Source organism: Bos indicus x Bos taurus, chromosome 7, assembly GCF_003369695.1.
Source record: "Bos indicus x Bos taurus breed Angus x Brahman F1 hybrid chromosome 7, Bos_hybrid_MaternalHap_v2.0, whole genome shotgun sequence".
NCBI lineage: Eukaryota > Metazoa > Chordata > Mammalia > Artiodactyla > Bovidae > Bos > Bos indicus x Bos taurus.
In genome coordinates, this window is record NC_040082.1 from 80,532,852 (window position 1) to 80,558,492 (window position 25,641).

The window sequence follows — 25,641 nt, forward strand, 5'->3', positions numbered from 1 at the left end:
ATTTACGAAACATGTATTGGAGAATATTCTCATGTGTGACAGACATACATGTCCATCAGTAATGAATTGATATATAGAAAAATTGTAAACTGTGATGTATGTGAGATTCTCAAAGAGTTAAAGCTACAATCCCACCTCCTTCCTGCCCACTCACCTCTAACGTACTGAATTATTGCAGTCGTGGTTGAAAATCAATGAATGGTCATAAGGCCACTTAAATGTCTGTCTTTGAATATCACCAGGATTTTACTTTTTGTTGTGCCTTACCCACAAGGCTGAACTCCCCTAACGTTGATACTCATCCCCAGCTTCATTTAAACTTGCTCTATTCTTTTTGCGTTTTACTTTGTTCACCCATGTGAGCCTACACTTTGACACATTGCCTGGTCATTGCTTTGACCATCAGTTTGACACATTGACAGCTGTATTGTGGAGGTCCTGGAATGATTTCAGTACACACTGCATTTTCAATGAAGAATATACTTGCAAATTCTGCCGTTGTACCTAGACTCATTTTGCAGCAGTTCCGTAAACAAGTAGTGATAATAGAACAGTGGCCCCCAGTTTGTTGAATGCAGAGCAGAGGAAGTTAGGGAACCCGCCTATGTTTGGTAGAACAAAGTTTCACATCCAGATCCTTCTAACTCCAAAGCCCAACATTTAGCCACTATGCTGTAAGGCTCCACTGGAAAGCAGCCACTTGAACCAGGGATGGGATTATGTCACTTCTGTGTGCCAGATTAATAAAATGCTAAAATAGGCAATCTCTGTGAGATCATCTGACTCTTCAAAATAGTATAGAGAATGAAATAAATTACTTTATCCGGAGGATTAATTACTTGATTAAAGAATTTTGCGGAAGCACCTAATGAATATAATTCTTGCTTTCTGGTCACAAAGACAGGCTGCCTTTAAGTTAAATTTTCAATGCCGTGCATGTTACACAATTTCTATAGGTGGTAGAATGTAAGAAGTAACCTCACTCAGTTAAAAAGGCATGAGAGGGCAGGGATAACAGTGGTGATCACAGTAAAATGAAGAACAGTCGAAGGCTCTACCAGAAACAGCAAGAAAGCACGTTGAAATTATACTACACAGCCTAGAGACACAAAACATTTCATTTCCCTTTGAATCAAACTGGTCTGACCTTCACCATCCTGAAATAACAGGAAATACTGTTTCTCTGGTAACTGTATTGCATTTTAGGCAAGTAGTTAAGCAGAATGCTCAGCATGAATAAATACAGTTAGAAATTGTTCGGGCAGATTTCTATGAAGAGTGCATGTTAAGCAGTAATATAAATGTAAGAGCTTACAGCAAAATGAAAGTTGTATTGTAAAGGTCAAACTTGCCTAAGAGAGAGATTTAGGTAAACTATTTGGTGGAAAAACTGATTCCCATTTTATTTTAATGGTTAGTAACGTATGGTGGCTGAGGTGATGGGTTTCAGCTGAGTGCATCTTACAGTATTATCCTGTGTTTGATTCAGCAGAATGTGGATGATTTTTGCAGGACTATGATAAATGGCTGAGTTCCCTCTTCCTGAGTCTGAAATTAATGACTGGAAACATTATCAACAAGGTAGGTTGTCAAAAGAATAGTGTAAGTACTTTATCTAGAAATGGTGTATTTTCCCTTAGATAAACATGGAGGATTATTATGGGATAGTATAGGAGGACAAATTTATGTAATTTTGTACTCAGCCACAGTATTAGCTAAAAACAACTGAAGGTAAGAATCAGATATATAAATATAAATATATGATGTATGTGTGTGTGTGTGTTCTTCCTCAGTGGCTCAGTGGTAAAGAATCTGCTTGCAGTACAGGAGCTACAGGAGATGTAGGTTCGATCCCTGGGTCGAGAAGATTCCCTGGAGGAGGGCATGGCTACCCACTCCAGTATTCTTTCTTGGAGAATCCTGTGGACAAAGGAGCATGGCGGGCTACAGTCCATAGAGTCACAAAGAGTTGGACACGAGTGAAGTGACTTAGCACACACACACTTATATATATACACACACATACTGAACTGCAAGGAGATCAAACCAGACAATCCTGAAGGAAATCAATCCCGAATATTAATTGGAAGAATGGATGCTGAAGCTGAAGCTCCAATGCTTTGGCCACCTGATGTGAAGAATTGACTCATTAAAAAGACCCTGATGCTGGGAAAGACTGAAGGCAGGAAGAGAAGGGGACAACAGAGGATGAGATGGTTGGATGGCATCACTCACTCAATAGACATGAGTTAGAGCAAGCTCCTAGAGATGGTGAAGTACAAGGAAGGCTGGTGTGCTGCAGTCCATGGGGTCACAAAGAGTCGGACATAACTGAACAACAACAACAATATGTATAAATCTCTGCCTGATTCCTGGATTTGAAGTATACTATCTAGGCTCATTCCCCAGTAAGAAGACTGGCCGGGGCCATAAGAACTTGTAGTAGGACCAGAAGATCCCTAATATCACACCTGGACTGGTGGATGAGCCCTCAAAGATCACCTCTGCCCTTGGGCAATTTTATACTTACTTACCTGATCCTTAAATTTATCAGGCATTTATTGAACCCCACTATGTCGTTCTTCTAGAGATGTGGAGATCAGTGAAGCATAATTACTGCCTTCAACGCTGTTTTGGGAGGGTAGGCATGGCAATCAAGCACATAGGCTAGTTACATTTTAGAGTGTTAAGGGAACGCTGAAGTCTTGAGGGAGCCTAGCTGACTCCACTCCATCTAATTAGAGGGAGGGGAGGAATTGAGGGAAATCTTGAAAGAGTTGCGGTTTGTCAAAAGTTTGCAGTTGTAGCTGTGGGACTACAGAAGTTATTTAATCTTTGGGCCTGTTTCTTCTTCTATAAAACATTGAGAAATGGGCCCACCTATCTTTCTGGGTTGTCTATCTTTCTGGGTTGTCTTGAAGATTACATGAAAGCATGTGTGAGAAGTCTGGAGCTTGTTAAGTATGGTTAAGTTTTCATTATGATCACTTTTGGCCACTTTCCTTAGGATTTAAAAACAAAAACCTCTTAACTCCTTCCTGAGGGCAGGGAGGTTCTGAAATCTCTGTGAAATGTGACTAGCTTTACCATTTTTGTCTGATAAGCTGCAAGAAGTTAAGGTATAAGTAATTTCTCAAGTAGGTGATTCTGCTAAGAGAGTTAATGGCTTAAAAGTGAATTGTTGGCTCCATGCACATCTAGACTATAAGGAAAATAAACTGTTAATCTAGTGTTAAGCTTTTTGTTCTTTCCTGTCTCTGCCTTAGTCATTCAGTCATGTCTGACTCTTTGTGACCCCATGGACTGTAACCCACTAGGCTCCTCTGTTCATGGGATTTTCCAGGCAAGAATACTGGAATGGGTAGCCATTCCCTTCTCCAGGGGATCTTCCTGATCCAGGGTTTGAACCTGGGTCTCCTGCATTGCAGGCAGATTCTTTACCATCAGAGCCACCAGGGAAAGCCTGTCTTACTCTCTGCCTTACTCTCTCTGCAGCCACTTTTCTCTGTAGAGCACCACTTCAGTTGTTCCTGAGACAGCCATTGGTGCCATGTTTCCAGCTAGTCTCACACATGAAAACACCCAGGAGAAGCATTTTTAAAGTTTGTTTAGATATGATTAATCAGCTCAGAAAAGTCGTGTGAATACTGTATAATGATTTTATTAGAAGAACCTGAGAAAGTAGTTTTCTTGGGGATTGATCCTTGTTTCATTGGCTGAAGAACTCATCCCAAACCTTTTGATCCAGTTTAGTGAAAAGGTTAAAAGTGAACCCACTTTCAAATGGTATAGCTTAACTAGAAATAATTTTAAGAGCTCACAATCAGGTATCTGTAACTTTAATATCTGTTTATTTATTTAAATCAACTGAGATCTTTGGGCATTTACAGTGCATATTGGTATGTCGTATTTTCTGCCCAGGATTTCTTTCTTCACCAGTACATCCAGCCCTGTGATAATCATGGTTGCTTCTGAACTTGCTGCCTCCCCGTGAAAATTTTCCTTGCTTGCATCCTAGTAGCTTCCTGTTCTGGCTCTAAGTTATGGCACAGATTGTCATCTCTACTCATCAGCTCCACAGTTGGTGGAGAGTGGAATAGCTGTTTCTGTCCCGCAATTCTCTTAGTGTCAGGAACAGCTAATATTAATAGTTTCTCTGAATATTATAGTTCTTCTAAGCTGCTTAGAATAAAATTGGGGTATCATTTCCTAGAGGACTCTGATACAGCTTTCCAGGGCTGTTAAACCATTTTAGTTCATTGGGAAGATGCATCAGAAGCATATTGTGAAAGTTATTCCTACATGAAAGAAAGAGAATCAAACTTGATGTGTTACATCATCATCTTTTAGATAAACTGCATTTTTCTCTGCTCTCTTTTGGCCCATGTGCCAGTGAAATGAAAGATTGTTATAAAACCACAAGTACAGGAAAAAGGGGAAGCACTGTTTTTGTAAAAGCAACTCTAAAACATAGCTATTAAAAGAAGCTATCTTTAAAAAATTTAGAATAGACCCATCTAAACTCTCAGTTTAAAAATACTTACTAATACAAATACCTAAAAGGTTTTAGATAATTGTCGATGTTATTCAATAAATGTTGAATGAGACAGCAAGGTATCTTGAAATTGGGTTATGATTTATTGTAATTATTTGTGGAATTTTGGTTTTTCGTTTTAGATAGTGTACCTCCTGCAGGCAGGAATGGGCTTCATTGCCCTCATCATGGTTGAGAGAAGACTAAAACTCTTGTCTTTACAGGGAAATGTGGGCTGGCTCAGCCTTAACCAGCAATTTCAGATCTGTTTGCCTATTGGTTTATTTTTGCCTAATCTTTTTCAAGACTTTCAGAATCACTCTGTTATATAGCAGATGATTTTGTCTTTTTAATCTAATCTGAGGGCTTTAGATACGTATGGAAGGTTTTTTGCTCCTTTGCATTTAGTGTTTTGACAATTTTTGTTTTAAACCTGTTGCTTTTTATGATATACTTTTAGTTTTTAATCATTTTTATTTACTAAATATCTGAGATGTTTATCTTTTTCCTTGTGTTTATATACTAGTCATGATGTAATATTATCTCTATAAGATTGAAGAATCTTATTTGATGTCTGAGTGATGTAGATAGGAGTATGCTTTATCTTTATTCTACTTCCTCTCCTTCTCATATCACCAGAGGTGGATTATGCTATTATCTTTTAAATTGTTATGGTCTGTAACATTTATATTTTGTTCCACTTATTCTCACAGGTGAATAGTGTCTTTATAGTGATTTTTCCACTTAATTCTAAGTTTATGGGATATCATACTACAGTAGTTGTTTTAAAGAAGGGCTCAAAGAAGCTATGCTTCTGAGTTTTTGCATGTTTGATATTATCTGTCAATGACCTTTATACTTGATAACTTGTTCAGATTGAACATTCTTGGTTTATATTTTCCTTTCCCAAGGACTTGGTAAATGTTGCTTTATTGCCTCCTACAGTAATTTTTTTTTTTTTTTTTAAGTCTGAGGTCAGTCGTTTTTTGTTTGTTTTTTTTTTAATAGGGGAATTGATTCTTTCTTCCCCTCACTACCCCCCCTGCCCGCCGCAACCCCCCCCCCCCCAACAAAGCTCTGTCATTAAACTCCAGAGAGTTTCTCAGGTTAAGTGCTGATCATTCTAAAGCAACTTTTTCTGGTACAAAGTGTACTCGTTTTACCTGTACACAATGAACTCATTTTACCTATATGCTTGATTTTTCCTTTACTTCAAAGAAATGTTCTTTTGTTTTATATTTGGATATTTATTGTTATATTTCTTCTTTAGGAACGTCAACTGTGTCCATGTTGCCTCTTCTTTAGCTCCATAAGAGTACTGTTCTTTCAGATACTTAAATGTCATTGTTCTATATTTTTGTGCTTTTGGAAACGGTTTGTTTTTTCCTTCTGAGAGCTTTAATGTAAACTTCATTGTTGTAGAGTTTTATTTTTCTCTCTTCTTTTTCTGGACTTTGACTCAGCCCTTTACATTTGTTTTCTGATCTTTTCTCTTGAGGCCTACTATGTCTTATCTGGATTCTTGTTTCAGAGGGGTTGTGATTTTTGAAATGATTTTTATTTAAAGAATACTATATTTTTCATAATTTTTGGCCTGATTTGTGTTATAGTCTTAAGAAATTTTTATCTGCCTTCTGCTTGTCATATTCTTTTCCTTAGTCTTTTAGTACTATTTTTATATATGTCCCAGCTGATTTTTTTTCCTATTTTTTACCTCTAATATGTATATGAATCAGCTGTTTGATGTTTGATAGTATAGAGGAGAGTTAGACTGCAGCAGGAAGTTTGGATTTTAGACCAAGGATTTTGAACATATTTCCATGAGCATTCTAAGTATATAGTAAACCAAATTCTGTGTAACCTAGCAGTCTTTCTGGCACCTAGTGAAGCCATAAGCTCATTCTTTCTTTCTTTCTGTCTTTTTTCCCTCTCCTTCCTTCTCTTCCTTCCCCTCCCGTCCCCTTCCCTTCCCCTCCCCTCATTTTTCTCTCTAGCTTTCTCTCTCTCTCTCTCCCTTCTCTCCCCTTCCTTTCTTCCTTTTTTCCCTAATTCTCTGAAGGGCTACTTCCACTGATAATTTCTCTACAACGACATTTCACTCACAGCAACTCTTATGGAAAGATGACATGTCTGAATGCTTTCATATTCAGCTTGGCAATGTCTGCCACGGTATAAAGTGAGGTTTACTGAGAGCTCCACAGCTCCTGCATGAAACCCAGGTGGCTGTTCAAGTGAAGAAGGACTCTGTTTGTCTTGGCAGATCCTGCCTACAGTGGCGAATGCCTCACTGTGCTCAGGGCCTGAAGTGGCTTCTGTCTCTTGGGGAGTTTTCCCCTGTCTTTGTGTTGTTTTTACTGTACTTGGCAGCCATTGCGGTTTAGCACTGTGGTTGCTTCTTCATTTGTTGTGGTTTATGGTTGTGGTGGTTTCTAAGTGTATTAGTTATCTTTCGTTATGGAACAAAGCACCTCAAAACTTGGTGACTTAAATCAACTACAATGTGTTACTTCTCCCAGCTCTGTTGGTTGATCAGGCAGTTCTGCTGATCTCACCTGGGTTTATTTACATGGCTTCAGTCAGCTGGTGAGTCATTTTGCAATGGCTGAGACAACTGGGATATTTTGGTCTCTCTTTCCATGTGGTTTCATCCTGGCTATCTTCATAGCATGGTGATCTCAGGGTTCCAGAAGGCAGGAAGCTGCAAGACCTCTCATGGCAGAGGCTAGAAAGTCTCATAGCAACATTTCTGCTGCATTCCATTACTCGAAGCAAGTCAGAAGACCAATCCAGTTTCAAGAGGTGGCAAAGTTGCATTGTAACTGGCATATAGTTATAGAAGGAGTTATTAATATTTTTCCTCTATTTGGGTAAACATTATGGTTCATTTTTTGGTTTATGTTTCTTCACCCTATTTTCGTTTAATGGTTTAATGTTTAATGGTTAAGAAAGGAACAGTTTTACACTGTTGCCTTTATAAGAAGTCAGCTATTATTAGTTTTAATGGTGATTAATATTAATATATCTTATTTATAATAATATAGCACCTTGTATTTTTTGCTTATTAAAGACCATAAGGTTTAACATAAGAAATGACTCTTCTGTTTGTTGTTAATAGTTCCCAATCATAGTGCAAGGATTCTGAGACTTGAAATGGGAAAGCTTTTTCCAGTTTATATAGTATAGGATAATGAATTTTAGCCTGGAGACCAGGAAGGCAGTCTTCTATTTCAGATTCTAATCCAAGCTGTGTGATCTTAAGAAAATGAGTTTACTTTTGTTTCTCATTTACTAAAGTGAAGAGGTTCTTAAACTTTAAGGTCATAGAATTTACCTATGAGTTTTGTTAAAGAGTCAAATTCAGTCTCTCCCTTGAAATTCTTACTCAATAGGTCCAAGATCAGATCTAAGAATCTGATTTTTAAAATAAGCATTTTACATGATCCTGTTGTGGGTCATCTGTTGACCATATTCTAAGGAATACTTTATATCTTAGTTTTCACAGAACTTTGAAAACCTCATCAGCTGCCATTTGCAAAATTCTATTGATTATTAAATGTATATTTAAAATGTGTTTGTTTTTTGAGCAATGATAAGCTGTTTAATTACCTGCCTCACTTAAAATGTGAGAATAAACATCCTAACTTGGGCCCAGTGTTTTCACATCTACCATTATGGAAATGAAAGAAAAAGTAGCTTCTCATGCACATCATTAACATCTGTTGATTAAAAAAACTATACATTTTAAAAAATTCTCATCTTTGTACTATACTTTTATTCTCTGCCATGCAAAATGGAAATCAGTTGACATTATACAACCCACTCCAGTATTCTTGCCTGGGAAATCCCATGGACAGAGAAACCTGGCGGCTACAGTCCTGGGGTTGCAAAGAGTCAGATACAACTTAGAGACTAAACAACACCAAATAATTACTCTTACAGATCTGGGGACCAATCTTTAATAAGTTAAAAATTTGTGCTTTCCATAGCCTAATATGTGAAAGTTTCATGCTCTGTGCTAGGGAAGCTATTTCTCATGACTCAGACGTATCTACTTCAAAGTTAATTTTAAGCAATGGACAGTGTGAATTATTAAAACAAAGCTTGCACATATAAGGTGCTAAGATTTTTAGATAAAACATTTTTAAATATGAGAAAATAGAGTTCAGTGACTTTTAACATTAAATAGTTCAAGTTCAATGTCACCAGCGTATCATCATAGATGGGCTTTGGGTTAAGGATATATGATTTAGTAATAATGTACCCAGAACTAAAGAATGTTCACTTACAGGGGGTATTGTAATCTTTTTTTTTTTTTTTCCCTCAGATTTTTGCAGACCACAGTTTTAGCTTGTGGGCCATACAGAAACAGACCATGGGCCACTTTTGGCCCTCAGGTAGTAGTTTTAAAGTACTTCTTTATTATAAATGGCTTCCCTTGTGGCTCAGCTGGTAAAGAATCTGCCTGCAATGTAGGATACCTGGGTTCGATTCCTGGGTCGGGAAGATTCCCCTGGAGAAAGGAAAGGCTGCTGCTGCTGCTAAGTTGCTTCAGTCGTGTCCGACTCTGTGTGACCCCATAGATGGCAGCCCACCAGGCTCCCCCGTCCCTGGGATTTTCCAGGCAAGAGTAGTGGGGTGCCATCGCCTTCTCTGAGGGAAAGGCTACCCACTCCAATATTCTGGCCTGAAGAATTCCATGGACTGTGTATATAGTCCATGGGATCGCAAAGAGTCGGACACGACTAAACGACCTTCACTTTTACTATAAAACCCCTCTTTATGATAAAAATACTTGTCAAACTCGAAATAAGATTGGATCCAGGTTTTAAACATTGTGTTAGTAATTTAGCTGACTTTATTTTTGTTAGAGCAACTCTCTATTTGGCCACTTGATGGCAGCATTTACTACATGTTAACATTGAACTTTTTTTTTTTTCCCTCCCCTAGGTTGTTCAGCCTCGTTTAACATTGGTAGTGGAAAAGATTGATAGCAATGCAAATGTATTTATAACCAAGAGAGATAGTCACCTTCCACCCCAATTAGCCTTTGCATTGATTTACTGAAGAAAAACATCTATTACTGAAAAAAGTCTTACAGATTAGTGTTGCATTATTTTGTTACAGTTGGAATATGTAGGGAAAGTGATCTTGAAGAGGATACACTTTAGTCTAACCAAAAATGTATTTTCCCAATAGTTAAAAAAAAGATACATCATTGAGGATGCAGCTCTGGTTCAGAATACAGTTTTTTCCCCCTTAAAGCTATCTGTTTAGTTATTTGAATATTTTCTAATAATGAGCTTGTGTCACATTTTAGATCTTTAAAAAGAGATTTATTCATGAACTGTTGCTTGGATAAAGCCATTGATCTACCAATAAAGAAAAATCCCATTTCTCAATTTCTTTGTGAGAATATAATTATGGTTAGAACTGAAGTCTTTTTTTTTTTTTTTTTTAGTGAAAAGGCTTACTGCCTCCTGAAATACATTTTTGTATCCTCTAAAGATTGGAACTGCAACCGTGACTTTTTTCCTGCCGAGAAAAACCTACCAGTAATGACTGTATAAACATCCTGGTAAGTACTTTCTAGGGAAGGTTTTCTAAGAGAATTCCCGTTTGAGATTTACATGGAGCACAAATTGATAGAGATTTACAAGGCAGTTACGATTTAGCGCTTTTGACTCGAAAGAAGAAAATAGTATTTTTTTGTTTTGTTTTAACCATTGCCTGTTTTCTCTTGGTTCCTTGTTTCTCTTAAAAAATCATGGCATTTGGAAAAGTTTGATAGGCATTTTGTTTTTCGAGCTTTTACCAGAGAAGATTCCCCATATGATGATTCCTTGCCATCTGAATTTATATGTCAGAGTTAGGATAGGGTACTCAGTATTGTAAAGGGACTCTGCTGAGCCATCAGGACTGCAAAAATGACAAAAAAGTAACTTGGGAAGTTGTGGATGGATGGCGAGTTTATATAAATATCTTTGTGGGTGCATATAAATATTCTGGGGAGGCAGTTCCAGCTCTGCTACTTTCACAAGCTTAACTCTATTTTCTGAGCTCTATGTATGTTTACTTACATACAATTGTACATTTCCTTCTGTTTATATATGCTTGGATATTCTGCGTCTATAAAAGGAGACTTATGTTCCTTATACATACTTCCTGTAGCTCATCTCATGCTAGCTTAAAATTAAAAGAAGATTCTATAGTAAAAATAATGCAAAATTACTGAAGAAAGCTTATAAAATATAGATAAGTGAAAAGTAAATAAAAACCTATATCTTACTATGCCTTTATTGAGTGTTATAGTCATAAATATGTATATATATCACAAATAAATATAAAAATGTTATAGAAATTAGGTCATACATTAGTCTTGTACAGGTTTTCACAACCTAGTCAGACACAGTTTCTATTGCTACACAGTTCACTTATATGCCTTTTCTTTTTAACATAAGCACATAATCCTCATTTTCAGATTTATCATTATGAGATATGCTACCTGGTTTGGACCCCTGGAAAAAGAACATTTAAATGATACCACTGTAGTCACCCACTGGGTCTGATTGCATACATATGGGAATTCATAAAGAGGACCCATCTCCAGATGGCCTCATGTTAACAGGGACATTTTCAAAATCGTATAGGAAGTTAAGGTCTAGAGCTGACAGGCATAATTGCTGTGATGTTCAGTCTCAGATGAAATCAATGTGGAAAAGAGAAAGAAAACAATAGCCCTGACAGCTCTCCCAGTCTTCAAGCTTTGCTGTATGTAATGTGCTGTTCACTTCTAGCCAAAAGTTGAGAAAGGAAGGAAGCGCTTGAGTGGCTGCACTAGAGAGGGGCTGGTTGCCTTTCAGGAGAGCCTTGTTTTCACTTTGTGCTCTGAAGCCCTGAGAGCCCAGCACAATGCTGTCACCCTCACTGGTGCCAGAAGGTGCTGAGAACTGCCTGCCCAGAAATGCCAACTGGAAGTCAGAACAATCTCAACTGCAGCCCTCTTACCAGTTACTTGATGAGCACGTGTGCACGCATATGTGTGGGTGTTCTTGCATGGATGAATGCATGTTCAAACATGTTCCATGCATGCTGAGTTTTCTGGTTAGTGTAGTTCCATCAAACCCTGGTCACAGGAACTTGGGTCAGTGTTTTAGGCATGACGCATCTCAGACAGTGTGTGGTCTCTGAATACAGGTACCCAGCCTGACTACAATGAAGGCAGCTCCATTACATTCAGCAGTGTCTCAGTTAAAGCAGAATAGAAGGGTTTCAGCAAAGAGAAGGAATCAGGTTGTGCTGCTGGTTTAGTCTGACTGTGAGTGGAGAAATAGTGAAGCAATTGAGGGCTCCTACCTGCTATAACATTGTGGGAATCTCCCGAAACTATGAGGCAAACTTAGGTTTGGCAAGTTTGCTTAATGGTTTTGGTAAGCCCTGTAGCCAGATACCATTTCTGGGTTTAGAATAGTTGAGTTCTGTGTCAAATTTGTTTTTTGTTGTTTTGCTATTTGCAAATGTCCAGCCCCCATGAAATCTTTGCATATTCAATAAAAAATTACCCAGGGAGTTGAAATTGGCATTGATTTTTAATTTATACAGAACTTATTACAAATATATATCAGTGTCAATTAAAACGTTTCATTGCCTACAACATATAGGAAATCAAATTTCATAATTGCATTTACCATGTGGGCAGTAACACTGGTTTCAGAGTTTAAAGGTCATTGATAATCAGGCTCTGAGTTTAAATTGCAATATGTTTTTTCCCTCTCCCTCCTAGATTGCAAATGTGACAAAGAAACACTGGCACAACTTAGCATTTCCTAATAAAAGAAACATTGATGCTTGCTTTCTGTTTGCCTTTCTTCTTGTGCCACGTCCTTCATAACTGCAAAGATGACTTGCAGGTAAATATTCAGTCAGTGTTTGAACAATGAGAACGGTAATACCAATTTGAGTAACAAAATACAAATGGGCCCTTTGGCTTTGATTTATAGAAGTGACATGAATAAAAAAGTCAATTCTCATTTATTATCAAGTGGGAATTTAGTGTTCTCAAATTTGTCTGTCCTTGTTAAAATTCCTCTTTAATTTTAGTAGGACTCTTCCCTAAGAGTTTTCCATCTTGCACTTCCCATTTTCCATCCTCCTTTCATCATTCTCAAGTTTCTCATTCCTGGAATTTTGCTTCTTTCCTGGTAAGTTGTAGTAAGGGAAAAATATTCATTTTGTTATCAGGTTGTAGTCACTGATCTGACTGAGTTCTGGTTTTTGTGTGTCATCTAGTATTAATATGTGTCAATTCTCTAGGCCATGACTTCTTCACCTGCAGAATGAGGGTGATGAATGGTTTGACTTCTCTGGTCACTTTTAATTTTAAAATCCTGTGCTTCTTAGTTTCATTTCCCTTGTGGAAAAATTCAGAAAGAATTCACCTTGCTTTCTACCTTTTTTTAAAAAAAAAAGTGAGTACAGGGCCTTCTCCCACAGCATACATTTTTATCAATGGAAGTGGATATGACTTTTGTTTTTGCTTAGGAAGCGTGGTTTATATTATGGAAAATGCTGTTTGTCCTAATCTGCTAACTGCTGGAATAAAGCTGTTGCCTGAGCAATTCACATGCTTTGAGTGTTCCAGTGGATTGTTCATTGTGGCAATGGGTCATATGGATGATCAGATTCTGGTGATTAGTGCAAGAAGGCTAGACAAGTGAAAATACTGGTTGTAATAAGAAAGAAATAATTGATTTTGAGCACTGTCTAAATGTAAATAAATTTTTGATTCACTTTATATTTTGAATTTATTGGAGAAGGAAATGGCAACCCACTCCAAAACTCATGCCTGGAGAATCCCATGGACAGATGAGCCTGGCAAGCTACAGGCTGTGGGGTCACAAAGAGTTGGACATGGCAGAAGCGACTTAGCATGTAGCATTTTGAATTTATAGCTATAGAAAGTATCTTTATAACCAATGTGTCTGCTAAGTCACTTCAGTCGTGTCCGACTCTGTGCAACCCCAGGGGCGGCAGCCCACCAGGCTCCCCCGTCCCTGGGATTCTCCAGGCAAGAATACTGGAGTGGGTTGCCATTTCCTTCTCCAATACTTGAAAGTGAAAAGTGAAAGTGAAGTCGCTCAGTCGTGTCCGACTCTTAGTCACCCCATGGACTGCGGCCCATCAGGGTCCTCTGTCCATGGGATTTTCCAGGCAAGAGTACTGGAGTGGAGTGCCATTGCCTTCTCCAAACCAATATGTCTGAAAGACATTAATTTTATTATTTTGTATCTAAATTTATTAAATAAAGAACAAAATTAAAAGCTGGTTTAAATGCTTTATGACAAATAAACCTCTACCAGCACTGATAGAGACTAGACGAGAGAGAAGACAAAATACAGAAAAAAACTTCCATATCACGACTGGTAGCAAAGGGTTTAAAAATTAATAAAAATATTAGAAAGGAATATATGCAAATGATTTAAAGCATAGATGAAATGGATGACTTCTGAAATGCCAAAATTTGTATGAGGAAAAGGAAGACCATGAGTGGGCCAATAATTACTGACCAAAAAAAAAAATACAGCCCTGGTGATCAAAGACCTCGTACCAGTAAAGTCTCAAACCCAGAATATTTTATAGGAGAATTTACCAAAAATTTAAGTAGTAGAATCTCTCTATATTATACAGATTGTTCTAGAAATTAGAAAAATATTAAATCCACCCAACTTATTTAGAAGGTGCTATCACCTTGGTTACAAAGTATAAGATATAAAATTATAAGCCTATTTCATGTATGAGCCTAAATAATAGAATCTAAGTAAAATATTAAAGTCTAATAATAATGAAGTAATAGCTGATATTACTATGTATATCTAAGTAGAATTAAAACATTCATACTACATAATATACCAAAATGCTGGAAAAAGTATAATCAGTTCAGTTCAGTTGCTTAGGTGTCCGACTGTTTGCGACCCCATGAATCGCAGCATGCCAGTCCTCCCTGTCCATCACCAACTCCTGGAGTTTACCCAAACTCATGTCCATCGAGTTGGTGATGCCATCCAGCCATCTCATCCTCTGTCATCTCCTTCTCCTCCTGCTCTCAATCCCTTTTCCAATGAGTCAACTTTTCTCATGAGGTGGCCAAAGTATTGGAGTTTCAGCTTCAGCATCAGTCCTTCCAGTGAACACCCAGGACTGATCGCCTTTAGGATGGACTGGTTGGATCTCCTTACAAACCAAGGGACTCTCAAGAGTCTTCTCCAACACCACAGTTCAAAAGCATCAATTCTTCAGCGCTCAGCTTTCTTCACAGTCCAACTCTCACATCCATACATGACCACTGAAAAAACCATAGCCTTGATTAGACGGACCTTTGTTGGCAAAGTAATGTCTCTGCTTTTTAATACACCATCTAGGTTGGCCATAACTTTCCTTCCATGGAGTAAGCGTCTTTTAATTTCATGGCTGCAATCACCATCTGCAGTGATTTTGGAGCCCCCAAAAATAAAGTCTGACACTGTTTCCACTGTTTCCCCATCTATTTCCCATGAAGTTATGGGACCAGATGCCATGATCTTCATTTTCTGAATGTTGAGCTTTAAGCCAGCTTTTTCACTCTCCTCTTTCACTTTCTTTCTTTTTTTTTTTTTTCCTCTTTCACTTTCATCAAGAGGCTTTTTAATGCATCTTCACTTTGTGCCATAAGGGTGGTGTCATCAAAAAAGATCTTCATGACCCAGACAATCACGATGGTGTGATCACTCACCTAGAGCCAGATGTCCTGGAATGTGAAGTCAAGTGGGCCTTAGAAAGCATCACTACGAACAAAGCTAGTGGAGGTGATGGAATTCCAGTTGAGCTATTTCAAATACTGAAAGATGATGCTGTGAAAGTGCTGTACTCAATATGCCAGCAAATTTGGAAAATTCAGCAGTGGTCAGAGGACTGGAAAAGGTCAGTTTTCATTCCAATCCCAAAGAAAAGTAATGCCAAAGAATGCTCAAACTACCGCACAATCGCACTCATCTCACATGCTAGTAAAGTAATGCTCAAAATTCTCCAAGCCAGGCTTCAGCAATACATGAACCATGAACTTCTAGATGTTCACGCTGGTTTTAGAAAAGGCAGAGGAACCAGAGATCAAATTGCTAACATCAGCTGGGTCATCTTAAAAGCAAGAGAGTTCCAGGAAAACATCTATTTCTGCTTTATTGACTATGCCAAAGCCTTTGACTGTGTGGATCACAATAAACTGTGGAAAATTCTGAAAGAGATGGGAATACTAGACCACCTGACCTGCCTCTTGAGAAACCTGTATGCAGGTCAGGAAGCAACAGTTAGAAGTGGACATGAAACAACAGACTGGTTCCAAATAAGAAAAGGAATATGTCAAGGCTGCATATTGTCACCCGGCTTATTTAACTTATATGCAGAGTACATCATGAGAAATGCTGGGCTGGAAGAAGCACAAGCTGGAATCAAGATTGCCGGGAGAAATATCAATAACCTCAGATATGCAGATGACACCACCCTTATGGCAGAAAAAGTATAATAAATCACCTTGATTGTACCACTAAACTTTAAAGAAGTAAAGGAAATTAAGTAATGATCCAAAATGGAGGGGCGTAGGGCTATTGAACTCCAAAGAAATAAATCTGAGTTGACACTGTGGTTGTCTTGGAGACTGGATACTAGTTTTACTGACCAAGGGGCTTGGTAGTCAAACAAAACAGGCTATCATTGGTGGGAAATTTGAACTCAGAGATGCTGATATTAAACCTTCAAGGGACTATATGCTGTGTGCAAAATGGAGCAGAAAAATTGTCATTTTCCCAGTCCTTTGTTATCTCATCAGCATAGAGCAAAAACTTTTTTTCATAGTAGAAAAAATTCTTATCATTTAATTCTTAATTTGTGAGTATGCCCCAATGCAGCTATACATTTTTAATTGACATAAAAATCAGTCCTAAGATAATACTATCCCTGAGTGCTTCAGAAGAAAATGTAATATCACATAAACTGCACACAAGGGTATGTTGAATTTCTGCTAATAATGTGTCAGTAAAGACATCGTAACCTCCAGAATATAAAACACACATGGAAATAATCATGCATGTGTAAGAATCAGTGGTCAGTAAAATTTAACCCTCAAAAGGTTCAGATATAATTCATGTGAAATTTATACTATAAAAGTAGCATATTTTAGATTCTTAAGCACTTAACTATCAAAAAATGAGAAGAAAATGTGAGATTAAACAAATATAACATGAGAAGTTCTAACAGCTGAGTTCAGCAATGTTGCAAGATACAAGATAAACATATAAAAATCAATTATATGTTTATATACTAGCAATGAACACATGGACACTGAAATTGAACTATCATTTATAATCACATAAAAATAATGAAATACTATATTATAGATATAACAAAACTTGTGCAAGACTTGTATGTTGAAAAGTATACAATGCTGGTGAAAGAAAGAACATGTACAGAAATAGAAATATCTATTCATACATTATTGGAGAAGGCAATGGCAACCCACTCCAGTACTCTTGCTTGGAGAATCCTATGGACAGAAGAGCCTGGTGGGCTGCCATCTATGGGTTGCACAGAATCAGGCACAACTGAAGTGACTTAGCAGCAGCAGCCGCAGCAGCATTCATGCATTATAAGCCTCAACATAATAAAAATATCAATTCTCACAAATTGATGAAAGGCTTAGTATATATCCAAGCAATATCTTTTATAGACACAGACAATATTATCCAAAATTTACATGGAAAGAAAAAAGAACTAGATTAGCTAGATCTATTTTGAAAAAAGAAGACTAAAGTGAGAGAGAGTCTGTCTTTCCTATTTGAAGAGTTATTTTTAACTAAAATAAATATTTCTGCCTTGATAACCCCATGAACAGTATGAAAAGGCAAAAGATAGGACACTGAAAGATCAACTCCCCAGGTCGGTAGGTATCCAATATGCTACTGGATAGCGGTGAAGAAACAACTCCAGAAAGAATGAAGAGACGGAGCCAAAGCAAAAACAACACCCACTTGGAGATGTGACTGGTGGTGGACGCAAGGTCCAATGTTGTAAAGAGCAATATTGCATAGGAACCTGGAATGTTAGGTTCCTGAATCAAGGCAAATTGGAAGTGGTCAAACAGGAGATGATAAGAGTGAATGTTGACATTTTAGGAATCAGTGAACTAAAATGGACTGGAATGGGTGAATTTAACTCAGATGACCATTATATCTACTACAGTGGGCAAGAATCCCTTAGAAGAAATGGAGTAGCCATCATAGTCAACAAAAGGGTCCGAAATGCAGTACTTGGATGCAGTCTCAAAAATGACAGAATGATCTCTGTTCATTTCCAAGGCAAACCATTCAACAGCACAGTAATCCAAGTCCATGCCCTGACCAGTAATGCTGAAGAAGCTGACGTTGAATGGTTCTATGAAAACCTACAAGACCATCTAGAACTAACACCCAAAAAAGATGTCCTTTTCATTATAGGGGACTGGAATGCAAAAGTAGGAAGTCAAGAAACACCTGGAGTAACAGGCAAATTTGGCCTTATAGTGCAGAATGAAGCAGGGCAAAGGCTAATAGAGTTCTGCTAAGAGAATGCACTGGTCATAGCGAACACCCTTTTCCAACAACACAAGAGAAGACTCTATACAGGGACATTACCAGATGGTTAACAATGAAATCAGATTGTTTATATTCTTTGCAGCCAAAGATGAAGAGGCTCTATACAGTCAGCAAAAACAAGACCAGGAACTGACTGTTGCTCTGATCATGAACTCCTTATTGCCAAATTCAGACTTAAATAGAAGAAAGCAGGGAAATCCACTAGACCATTCAGCTATGACCTAAATCAAATCCCTAACAATTATACAGTAGAAGTGAGAAATAGATTTAAGGGACTAGATCTGATAGACAGAGTGCCTGATGAACTATGGATGGAGGTTTGTGACATTGATCAGGAGACAGGGAGCAAGACCATCCCCAAGAAGAAGAAATGCAAAAAAGCAAAATGTCTCTGTGAGGAGGCCTTACAAATAGCTGTGAAAAGAAGAGAACCAAAAAACAAAGGAGAAAAGAAAAGATATAAGCATTTGAATGCAGAGTTCCAAAGAATAGCAAGGAGATGAAAGCCTTCCTCAGAGATCAGTGCGAAGAAATAGAGGAAAACAATAGAATGGGAAAGACTGGCGATTTCTTCAAGAAAATTAGAGATACCAAGGGAATATTTCATGCAAAGATGGGCTCAATAAAGGACAGAAATGGCATGGACCTAACAGAAGCAGAAGATATTAAGAAGAGGTGGTAAGAATACACAGAAGAACTGTACAAAAGAGACCTGCATGACCCAGACAATCACGATGGTGTGATCACTCACCTAGAGCCAGATGTCCTGGAATGTGAAGTCAAGTGGGCCTTAGGTAGCATCACTACGAACAAAGCTAGTGGAGGTGATGGAATTCCAGTTAAGCTATTTTGAGTGCTAGAAGATGATGCTGTGAAAGTGCTGTACTCAATATGCCAGCAAATTTGGAAAACTCAGCAGTGGCCACAGGACTGGAAAAGGTCAGTTTCATTCCAATCCCAAAGAAAGGCAATGCCAAAGAGTGCTCCAACTAATGCACAATTGCACTTATCTCACAAGCTAGTAAAGTAATATGCAAAATTCTCCAAGCCAGGCTTCAACAGTGCATGAACTGTGAACTTCCAGATGTTCAAGCTGGTTTTAGAAAAGGCAGAGGAACCACAGACCAAGTTGCCAACATCTGCTGGATCATCGAAAAAGCAAGAGAGTTCCAGAAAACATCTATTTCTACTTTATTGACTATGCCAAAGCCTTAGACTGTGTGGATCACAGTAAATTATGGAAAATTGTGAAAGAGATGGGAATACCAGACCACCTGACCTGCCTCTTGAGAAACCTGTATTCAGGTCAGGAAGCAACAGTTAGAAGTGGACATAGAACAACAGACTGGTTCCAAATAGGAAAAGAAGTACGTCAAGGCTGCATACTGTCACCCTGATTATTTAGCGTATTTGTAGAGTACATCATGAGAAATGCTGGGCTGGATGAAGCACAAGCTAGAATCAAGATTGCTGGGAGAAATATCAATAAACTCAGATATGTAGATGACAGAACCCTTATGGCAGAAAGCGAAGAAGAACTAAAGAGCCTCTTGATGAAGGTGAAAGAGGAGAGTGAAAAAGTTGTCTTAAGGCTCAACATTCAGAAAATGGATCATGGCATCTGGTCCCATCACTTCATGGGAAACAGATGGGGAAACAGTAGAAATAGTGTCAGACTTTATTTTTTTGGGCTCCAAAATCACTGCAGATGGTGACTGCAGCCATGATATAAAAAGACTCCTTGGAAGAGAAGTTATGACCAACCTAGAGAGCATATTAAAAAGCAGAGACATTACTTTGCCAACAAAAGTCTGTCTAGTCAAGACTAAGGTTTTCCCAGTAGTCATGTATGGATGTGAGAGTTGGACTATAAAGAAAGTTGAGCGCTGAAGAATTGATGCTTTGAGCTGTGGTGTTGGATAAGACTCTTGAGAGTCCCATTGAACTGCAAGGAGATGCATCCAGTCCACACTAAAGGAAATCAGCCCTGAACATTCATCGGAAGGACTCATATTGAAGCTGAAACTCCAATACTTTGGCCACTTGATATGAAGAGCTGAGACCTTTGAAAAGACCCTGATGCTGGGAACGATTGAAGGCTAGAGGAGAAGGAGACAACAGAGGCTGAGATGGTTAGATGGCATCACTAACTCAATGGACGTGAGTTTGAGTAAACTTTGGGAGTTGGTGATGGACAAGGAGGCCTGGTGTGCTGGAGTCCCTGGGGTTGCAAAGAGTCAGATATGACTCAGTGACTGAACTGAACTGACTGATAACTAAAATAATAATATCTATGTGGTAATGGTGGTGGGATAGACATAGACATTGGAACAGAATAGAGAACATAGAAATACCCACAAACATGCCTGAGTTTTGACAAATCTGCAAAAACAACAGAATTAAGATAGAATTTTCATCAAATAGTCCTGGGACAATTGGACATCCATAGGTTAAAAAAAAACCTTCAACCTAAGCCCCATACTTTATAAAGGTTAAAATGAATCACAAGCTTAAGCATAAGACATAAAACTATAAACTTTTACAAGAAAACATAGAAAACTTTAGGACCTGATACTAGGCAAATGTTCGTAGGTTTGACACCAAAGAGCAATGTACAAAAGGGAAAATTGCTATATTGGACTTTATCAAAATTAAAAAATTTTTGCTCTCTGAAAGAACCTGTTAAGAAGATAAAAAGACATTTTCAAGAATGGGAAAAAGCACATGTTTCTGACAAAGGAGTAGCCACACATTAGACAAAAGACTAGTATCTAGGATATATAAAGAACTCTCAGAATTCAACCGTAAAAAAGATCCATACAATCCAGTTAGTACAACGGCGAAAGGCATAGACATTTCATTGAAGATAAACAAATGTCAAATTAAGCACTTGAAAAGATGTTCAACATCAGTAGACAACGGAGGGATTCAAACTAAAACCACATGATAATATCAGTATACACCTATCAGAATGGATAAAATAAAAAATTGTGACAGCAGCAAATCCTGAGGAGAATACAGAGAAACTGGATCAATCATACACTGATGATGGAAATGTAAGCTGGTACAACCACTCTGGAAAGTAGTTTTGACAGTTTCTTTAAAAAAACTAAATATGCAACTACCATGTGATATAACAGTTATACTCCTAGACCCTTAAACCAGATAAATGAAGACATATGTTCATATAAAAATCTGTACACAAATGTTTATAGTAATTTTATTTGTAATAGCCCCAAACTGGAAACAATAGGTTGAGCAAATTGTGGAATATCCATACCAAGAAATACTACTCTTCAGTAAAAAGGAAAGACCTGGTAATATACTACAACCTGGATGCATTTCCTGCGTCTGCCTGCAATGCAGGAGACCAGGGTTCGATCCCTGGCTCAGGAAGTTCCCCTGGAGAAGGAAATGGCAACCCACTCCAGTATTCTCACATGGAGAATTCCATGGACAGAGGAGCCTGACGGGCTACAGTTTATGGGATTGAAAAGAGTCAGGCATGACTGAGCGACTAACATTTTCAGTTTCACTTTGCATGCTTGGCTAAAAAAACCCATCTCAATAGGTTGCATACTATATGATTCCACTTATATAACACTCTTAAAATGACAAAATTATGGAAATGAAGACTAGATTAGCAGTTGCCAGGCATTGGGACAGCAGGGAAGTAGATATGATTATTAAAGTCAACATGAGGGATCTTTGTGATGATGAAACTGTTCTGTATCTTGACTGTATCAGTGTCAGTATCCTGGTTACTATATTGCTATAATTTTACAAAATGTTACCATTGGGGAAAACTGGATATTTCTATATTATTTCTTATAACTGCATGTTAATCTAAAATTAGGCCAGGCCAGAATACTGGAGTGGGTAGCCTTCGCCTTCTCCAGGGGATCTTCCCAACCCAGGGATCGAACCCACATCTTCTGCATGGCAGGTGGAATCTTAACCAGCTGAGTCACAAGGGAAGCCCAAGAATACTGGAGTGGGTAGCTTATCCCTTCTCCAGTGGATCTTCTGACCCAAAACCAAACTGGGGTCTCCTTCATTGCAGGCAGATTCTTTACCAACAGAGCTATGAGGGAAAAGCCCTAAAATTACATTTAAAAAGCTTAATTAAAAAACATAAAACAACAATGCAGAGGGAGCCAAATAGAAAAATGTGATTATCCTGGGTTGAATTGTAGATATGGGTGCTCAGTGGATCAGAGTCAGTAGTGGCAGGAATACCTTTTAGTGTATTCCTTTTTCTTGACGTAGGAAAATTTACAAATCATAAATTTATATCTTGATGCTACTGCTGCTGCTAAGTCGCTTCAGTCGTGTCCGACTCGGTGCAAGCCCATAGACGGCAGCCCACCAGGCTCCGCCATCCCTGGGATTCTCCAGGCAAGAACACTGGAGTGGGTTGCCATCTCCTTCTCCAATGCATGAAAGTGAAAGTGAAGTCGCTCAATCGTGTCTGACTCTTAGCGATCCCATGGACTGCAGCCTACCAGGCTTCTCTATCCATGGGATTTTCCAGGCAAGAGTACTGGAGTGGGGTGCCATTGCCTTCTCCGTATATCTTGATGACTTATCACAAAATGAACCCACCTACATAACTACAACTCAGATTAAAGCTAGGATATGACCTGACACCAGAAATTCCCTTTGTGCCCCTTTCTTTCACTACTTCCTGTCACGTTTCCAAAGGTAATGACTAAGTTTAAGCACTGTAGATTAGTTTTGTCTGTTTTGAATTTTATGAAAACAGAATCATACAGAAATCATTCTTTTGTGTCAGGCTATTGTAAATCAACATTACATTTATAAGATTCATCCACGATGGTGCATGTAAGAATAATTTGCTCAGTTCTGTTGCTATGTAATATACTATCATGTTGTTCATTTGATCAGTTGTGTCTGACTCCTTGCCACCCCAGGAACTGCAGCATGCCCAGCTTTCCTGTCCTTCACTATCTCCCAGAGTTTGCGCAAACTCATGTCTGTTGAGTTGAGGATGCCATCCAACCATCTTATCCTCTGTCACCCCCTTCTCTTCCTGCCCTCAATCTTCCCCAGCATCAGGGTCTTTTCCAATGAGTTGACTCTTTGCATCAGGTGACCAAAGTACTGGAGCTTCAGCTTCAGCATCAGTCCTTCCAATGATTATCCAGGACTGATTTCCTTTAGGATTGACTAGTTTGATCTCCTTGCAGTCCAAGGGACTCTCAAGAGTCTTCTCCAGCACCACAATTTGAAAGCATCTCAATCTTCTTTATGGTCCAACTCTCACATCTGTACGTGACTACTGTAAAAATCATAGCTTTGACTATACAGACATTTTTGGCAAAGTAATATCTCTGATTTTTAATAGACTGTCAAGGTTTGTCATAGCTTTTATTCCAAGGAGCAAGCATCTTTTAATTTCATGGCTGCAGTCACGGTCTGCAGTGATTTTGGAGCTCAATAAAATAAAGTCACTGTTTCCATTTTTCCCCCATCTATTTGCCATGAAGTGATGGGACTGGTTACTATGATCTTAGTTTTTTGAATATTGAATTTTAAGCCAAGTTTTTCACTCTCCTATTTAACCTTCACCAGTATACTATCATATAAACTATGATTTACCCATCCTACTCTTTATCAACTTCTTGTTTTTTATTCAAATTTTATGAATAATGTCATGAAAATTATTTTTTTCCTATGTGATTTTCTTTTTACTGTGTATAGGTACAAATTTACCTTAGATGAATAAATGAAAAGAAATTGCATTTCTTGTAAGACAAGCCCAGTGATGATGAATTCCCTCAGCTTTGTTTATCCTCCATTTGGAAAGCACAGTTTTGCAGGATGTAGTATTCTTGTTTGGCAGTTTTTTTTTTTTTTTTTTTTCTCTTTCAGTTCTCAGTAAGAGTCTTGGGGCACATGCTCCTCTCTCCTTCCCTGGAGGGATAGGTGTGCAGCTGTATCAGCCTCTCTCTTTCTGCTGTTCTGCAGGTACTTTGGAGCAGCAATGTGCTGCCCAGCTCTCTTGTATTGTTCAGCAAACCCCAGGCATCTAGAGATCTAGAGTATATCATGTCCCATCAGTGCTCTGAGGCAGGAGAGAGATACCAGTCCTCAGGCAGCCCACAGAAAAGATGGAATGCTGGATGTATGTTCCAACTCTCTCTCTCTCCAGGGAGAAGTCAGGAATTGTTCCCCCCCTCTTCCCCCCACCCCTTGCATGATCCACTGAGCTGGGGAATGGTCTATGGGGAGTGAGTGCCTCAGAACAGTGCCTTTATTCTCACTGACTTCCAGTCTGGTGCTCTTTCTTAACAGTGCTTAGATTAAGGCAAGACAGAAACCAGTCTTTCAGGTAGCCCCCTCACCCAAAGTCTAAATGTTAGACATATGTTTCAGTCTTCTCTTTCTCTCACCAGGGAGAAGCTGAGATCTGGGAATCTTCTGATTGTGTAATGTTGACCAGGGGGAAGAATTATGGTGAGTGCCATGAGTTTTCCTTCCCTCTTTGAGCTTGCCTGCTGTGTGAAAGTGAAGTCATGTCCGACTCTTTGTGACCCTGTGGAGTGTAGCCTACCATGCTCCTCTGTCCATGGGATTCTCCAGGCAAGAATACTGGAGTGGGTTGCCATTTCCTTCTCCAGGGGATCTTCCCGACCCAGGGATTCAACCTGGGTCTCCCACATTGCAGGCAGACGTTTTAACCTCTGAGCCACCAGGGAAGCCCCTTTCCTGCTGTATAGAAGTCTATTAATTATAGAAGTCTATTGGAATACGGAATGAAGCAGGGCAAAGACTAATAGAGTTTTGCCAAGAAAATGCACTGGTCATAACAAACATCCTCTTCCAACAACACAAGAGAAGACTCTATGCATGGACATCACCAGATGGTCAACACCAAAATCAGATTGATTATATTCTTTCCAGCCAAAGATGGAGAAGCTCTATACAGTCAGCAAAAACAAGACCAGGAGCTGACTGTGGCTCAGACCATGAACTCCTTACTGCCAAATTCAGACTTAAATTGAAGAAAGTAGGGAAAACCTCTAGACCATTCAGGTATGACCCAAATCAAATCCCTTATGATTATACAGTGGAAGTGAGAAATAGATTTAAGGGCCTAGATCTGATAGATAGAGTGCCTGATGAACTATGGAATGAGGTTCGTGACATTGTACAGGAGACAGGGATCAAGACCATTCCCATAGAAAAGAAATGCAGAAAAGCAAAATGGCTGTCCGGGGAGGCCTTACAAATAGCTGTGAAAAGAAGAGAAGCGAAAAGCAAAGGAGAAAAGGAAAGATATAAACATCTGAATGCAGAGTTCCAAAGAATAGCAAGAAGAAATAAGAAAGCCTTCTTCAGCGATCAATGCAAAGAAATAGAGGAAAACAACAGAATGGGAAAGATTAGGGATCTCTTCAAGAAAATCAGAGATACCAAAGGAACATT

General features: G+C 38.6%; 1 long non-coding RNA gene across 1 annotated transcript; it reads left to right on the top strand.

Moving 5' to 3' along the window:
- The first annotated feature begins 1,415 nt into the window (after positions 1-1,415).
- Positions 1,416-24,739, top strand: LOC113895599. Its single transcript, XR_003511885.1, has 4 exons — positions 1,416-1,581; positions 9,993-10,109; positions 12,315-12,441; positions 24,609-24,739. It is a non-coding gene; the product is annotated as an uncharacterized LOC113895599 (long non-coding RNA).
- The last annotated feature ends 902 nt before the right edge of the window (positions 24,740-25,641 follow it).